The 6,134-nt window shown below is 36.6% G+C and overlaps 1 long non-coding RNA gene across 1 annotated transcript; it reads left to right on the top strand.

The window, feature by feature from the left end:
• Positions 1 to 4,293: 4,293 nt before the first annotated feature.
• LOC145046301 (uncharacterized) lies at positions 4,294 to 5,612 on the top strand. The gene is made up of 2 exons (XR_013681992.1): positions 4,294 to 4,934; positions 5,098 to 5,612. It is a non-coding gene; the product is annotated as an uncharacterized LOC145046301 (long non-coding RNA).
• The last annotated feature ends 522 nt before the right edge of the window (positions 5,613 to 6,134 follow it).

The following is a 6,134-nucleotide window of genomic DNA, read 5'->3' as shown; positions in this document are numbered from 1 at the left end:
ATTAAAAGAAAATCTAAAACCTTGTCTAAACAAACCATGAAATGAAATGATGTTTCTAGCCATTTCTGGCGAATAGCAACAATTGTTCAAATCTAAAGATAAACCATTCCGAAGCACTAAAGAATACACTCCAATCTTGGTCACTGGCGACGATCTTCTGTTCCCCATGATTAGATTTATTCTTCCATGCTCCACGTCTCTATTTCTTCTTAGTCCATGCACATTAGAACAAATGTGGTAACCACAACCGGTATCAAGAACCCAAGAAATATCATGCGATGAATCGTTAGATTTGATCGTGTATATACTTGCGAAAGATGGCTTGATCTTTCCTTCCTTGATGGCTTGCAGGTACTCTGGGCAGCTTCTCTTCTAATGCCCTATTTTATGGCAATGATGGCACTCTACCTCCTTAGGGTTAGGACAGGGTTTGGCAGGATCAACTTTGGTCCCACTAGAAGAGGCACCATCTCGGGGCTTAACCTTACGATGGTTCTTAGACGAAGCCTTCCTCTTCTTTCCCCTTCCTTGCCTAATGGCCAAAACAGGAGCATGCGGTGGATTGGGAGTTGGTGCAACAGACTTGTCCTTGAAGTTGCTTTCAGCGACCCTCAAGAGACCTTGGAGCTTGCTTAGGGTGACCTCTTCTTTGTTTATGTGGTAGGTCATCCTAAATTGATTGTAACTTGGAGGCAAAGAGTGAAGCACCATGTCGATCGCCAAGTCTTCCCCAAAGTCAACATTCAACTTGCAAAGACGGTCGACATACCTTTGCATCTTTTGTAGGTGCACGGTAAGAGACTCTCCATGAACCATCTTAGCGGAAATCATGTTAGTGAAAATCTCATAATGCTCTTGTCTCGCGTTTTGGTGGTATCGCTTCAACAAGTCTTGGTGCATCTCGTACGGGTACATGTCCTCATAGGACTTTTGGAATTCGAAGTTCATGGTGGCTATCATGATGCAATGTACCTTCGTTGCATCACGCTCATGAGTTTCAAAGGCGGTGATTTCATCCGTAGTAGCGATTTCTGGGTTGATCTTCTCGAGCTTCTCATAGAGGATATACTCCTTGTCCTCATAGCGAGTAATCGTGCAAATGTATCTTATCCATTCGCTAAAGTTCGTCCCATCGAAAGTGACCTTTTGACAAAGGCTCATCAATGTGAATGAACTAGTAGCAGCGTTGTTTGCGTTCGACATCTTAAAATAGAAAGGACAAAGATAGATTAGAATTTGAATCCCTAATAATAACCCAATAAGAAAATTAGGGCTAGGATCCAACAACAATATTTACACATTAGAAAAGGGATACCGTAATCTAACATGCAAACATTTTGAAGGTAAGTGAATGAAGAGTCACTAATTCTCCACCATAAAACATAACTTTAAGTCTAAATGTATTGAGAATTCCTAGGTTTAGATGAGATTCATTGAAACTTTTCAATGGCATGTTTAAATCTCGATATGCCCCTCTCGTTTGTGACTGGGATACTGAGGATCACAAAGTGGGTGTGAATTACCATGCAAATTTGCATGGTGCCTTCATTGTAACAATCACCTATTCGACGTGCCGGTAAACCACATACGCTCCATCGAACTATGATAAACAATGAATCACTCTTTGCAACCTTTGCTTAGAACCAATTAGTGTGCCGGTAAACCACACACACTCCACTAACTTCTTAGCATGGGTGCAAAGTGTAATTTCATGGGATTGCATCAATTCACTTTTCTTAAAGTAACTAAGATTGGGAAATTTTGAAAACATGTAGTTACTTTATAGATTCATTATATTTATTAATGAGGAGAGAGAGTTGTCCTATCCTACCCGTTTGGCTAACGACCCTCCACCGATCAAGCAAACGGTGGGTGAGAGTGTTCACCCATTAATCACCATTTTATAGGCAGTAACCTTATACCCACCTTATAGACCGGCTTCGTGAATGAGCCCTACTAACGGTAAGACTAACATTTTAATTATACATACATACATACATATATATATATATATATATATATATATATATATATATATATATATATATATATTAGTCTTGTAATATTATATTAGTATAGGGTTGAATTTTAAACTTGTAAAATTCTAGGGTTTGAAATTTAAATTTTCCTAAAATTAAACTTTTAATCACAAAATATAAATTTCAAAACTTGAGGGTAAGTTTTAAACTTTTAAAACATAGAGGATCAAATAACAAATAATCTAAAATCACATAATTATCCATATTTGATTTATTTATGATTTCTTGCAAAACAATTTACCAACTAAAATAAAATAATTAATCAATTATCATATAAGGAAATTAAATATTTTATTAATTGATAAATATCTTTAATTAGATCAAGATTATAGTCATATATATCAAAAAATCGGATTAGGGTTGATCTAATATGATAAAGGAAAGTTTCCATAAGGTAAATAACAAGAAATCCCGAAGTTATCACATTCTGACGCTCGAACTCGCCGAGTACCACCATGGGACTCGCCGAGTAGAGCAGGCAGAGAATAGAAAAACGAATTTTTCAGTAACAAACAAGCAATCAAAGTATCAATTCAATAGAAACCAGTCTAGGCTCTGATACCATTGATGGGTTCTGGCCATATGAACATTCCTATGTGCACATGCAAACCCTAATGCTTGGATCTAGGTTTCTCTAATTGAACACACATTGAATCCAAGACTTCTAATGACTAATTGAGTATAAGAACAATACAAAACCAGAGTTAGAAGCTTACCTCAAGACACTTGTTTGATCTTCTTGTTCTTGGAGCTTTAGAGTCACAAATGTCACTCCTCTAATGGCTTACAAACACCAACTAGCAAGAGGATGATATGCGAGAAATGAGAGGGGATGAAATCGGCCAGGGTTTCTTTGCCTTTTCAGAGGTGCCGATTTCCCTTGCCCAAAGGGTCTATTCATACTTGTAAGACTCCTAGAGTTTCACCCTAGCTGGATAACTATTACTCAAAGCAATCCAAATCCTTTCCAAGATAACCCTTGGACGAATTTATGGCTATCCTAAGCCCTAGAATTCATCCACCCCTTAACTTAAAAGGATATGGAGCCCAAAGTGCAACTATCAAACAATTGACAGTTTATACCCTCTTGTTTAATTAATCTCTTTAAGCCACCAAATTAATTCCTAATTAATTTATGACTTATATCAATCAAACAATAATATTATTATTCCTTATATTATACTTATAATATATTAATAATATTCCTTCTCTCATTATAAATCATCTTGTCAAGTTGCTATGGTGAAGGCAACCCAAAAGGACCATGTACAACCGGGTCAAATACTTGCCAAATATAGTTGTAGCCTTAGACACTATTCCAACAATAATTCCTCTTAGTGAATGGTCCTTAAAAAAACGAAACCCTGGATCGTTGACTAATGCATAAGATCTACAAGGTACTCGGAATCAAATAAACAAAATAAAACTCGAACCGATCTGATACTCTTACCTCAGAATGATTGATCTCCAATGAACTTGAGGATCGACGAACCCTAGAGGCGAAACGATGACTCTACGAACCTCATATCGAAGGAACAACGACCTAAGACCTTGAACCTCTGGATTGAATAGTGACAACTACTAGCTTCGTAAGTCGGACCAACATCTTCGCCTAGGATGAAACCCTGACTCAAGCCAAAGCCACCACTTGTTGAAGAACCACCAAAAAACAAGACCGAAACCCTAACATGGGGAAGAACAGGAACGATCCATAGATCAAACGACAACCATGGACTCTGATACCACATAAAAAATATGAATCGATCAACAATGATATACCAACATGAGCAAAATTTTAATTAAGCACCGACTGGTTTTCAATAGACTCTTTACAACTCAAATCCTTACTACAACTTCCTAACCAAGCTCTCTATGTAACACTCAACAATTACAGGAACAAAGAGAGTAAACACATGAAACCCTAATTTGAGAATGAAGACTCAACCTTTAACACTTGGGATATGTACTCGAAATAAGAGTTGACGAGAAAGATAAACCTACTCCATCTTTAACCGGCGTGTAAACATCTGAGTTCCTGAAAATGACAGAAACAACCTTCCTACAAACATTTGACATAAACAACCCTCAAACAATAAAATGTTAACAAATTAAACCTAATACGCTAAAATGTTGGTTTGAACACTTACATACTTCTAACCCTCACTAAAATATTTCAACACTTTCTAAAATATAAAGGAAATTAAGTAACCATCAAATCAATAATCAAGTAAAACCTTTTTCAAAATATCCTTGGATTAATCACCGATATAAACGATGTAACAGATAAATAAAACTTTGGTTTGATTAGTTTTCATATCCTTCTCTCACTCAAACAGAGGAAAAGGAAAAAGATGATTGACTGACAAGTGACAACCCCACATGATTCCATTTCACCCCAGATCATATAAATAAAACCCTTACCTGATATGTATTCGATACTGCCTATTCCGACCGGCCAACTACCATTTTGTTCAGAAAAATATCCACGCTGCCGGTGGGGCTTCATGATTCTACCGTCGATCTACACACAGTCCTTCCACCTTCTTCTCCGTTAGAACCCTAATTTACCAACCTAATTTATCAACCAATACACGCACAACCTAATAATTTCGTTATCAATAAACCCACTACCGGTGATGACGACAATAGAAGGGCAAGACAGAGTCTTGGCAACGAGGTGAAAGTGGTTTTAACTGGATTAGGTGAAGCTGCCATCGGAACATTCATGGAGTTCGAGAATGCCGTCAGCGGTGAGATTCATCCTGTTACACCGTATGTCATGAATTACATCAAGTTACTGGTATCTGGTGGATTATAGCGATTCGTTAAACACCCTTTTACCAAACATTCAAGAACATGATCCGAGCTTTAAAGAAGCTGATGATATCGACAGCGGTGATACTCTCTCCCCTATTTCTTGCCGTTTGCTTTCTCTAATCACTTGTTTAGAATCAAACCTGGATGAAAAATCAAAACTTTACGATGACAACATATTTTTGATGAACAACATTCCCTACATCGTTCGAAAAGTTAAAAACTCTGAGCTTTTGGGGAACAGATGGATCCGCAAACACCTAGGGCAAATTCGTCAATGGCACACAAGCTATCTCAGGGCAGCATGGGGGAAGGCGTTGTTAATTGGTGGTGGTGGGTCAAGTAACACATCGAAGCTGATTTTAAAAGAAAAATTCAACAACTTTAATGCGTGTTTTGAAGAAATTTACAGGGTACAGTCACTTTGGAAGGTTCCAGATGATCAACTTGGTGAAGAACTTCGAATATCAATATCTGGTATAGTATTCCTACTTATTTGTTGTGCAATGGGTTGTGTTTCAATCAGTTGACTGGCCATTGACTTTGTGTTTTAAGCTACTTTAAGTTTCATTTCTCTCCAAAACTTTTCAGAATAGTGTGTGTGAGACCTTAACGATTTGTATGTGTTCATGCTTCACTTTGGTGATTTCAAGTGTGTTCATAGAGATTATAACATTAAAGCTTGGAATTTAATGTAACTACAAATAACCCATCTTTATATTGTGAAACTGGTGCTAACTAAGGTTCACATATGATATATGGACTCCACTTGTTAATAATTTACGTGCATGATTAAATTAAGGATGGACTATGGAAAGATAAGCTACCTAACTTTCCACACTATGTTGACTTTATTCCTCAAATACTGAATATTGCTATGATAACATGTTTTGAGCTCCATTTGTTGATTATCTTATAGAATGGCCCAAGAACAATTGAATGTGTGTAAAATAAGTAAATGTTTGTGTTGAACACACTTGAATGTTGAAGTAAATGCTACTATAACTATTGTTAAACAATAATATTGCAACGAATGTTTCAGTTGTTAAAGTCAAACATTGACAATTATTTTGAAAATGATAATGGGCAAACTAAAGTAGGTAGAGTATATTATTCACACAAAAAGAATCATGGAATGACACTATTTATGTGTGTTATAAGTTAGGATGACGTCTAAGCATTCATCGACTCATAGTTGAATATTATTATAGATAAATGAGACAGAATAATAATTACTAAACAATCCAAAGGAGCTCCTCTTGGGTAATGATAATTGTAGAA

The sequence above is a fragment of the Lactuca saligna genome, chromosome 1 (assembly GCF_052625555.1).
Source record: "Lactuca saligna cultivar CGN05327 chromosome 1, ASM5262555v1, whole genome shotgun sequence".
NCBI classification, from domain to species: Eukaryota; Viridiplantae; Streptophyta; class Magnoliopsida; order Asterales; family Asteraceae; genus Lactuca; species Lactuca saligna.
Note: the sequence above shows the minus strand (reverse complement) of the source record. Positions and strands in the feature narration are given on the sequence as shown.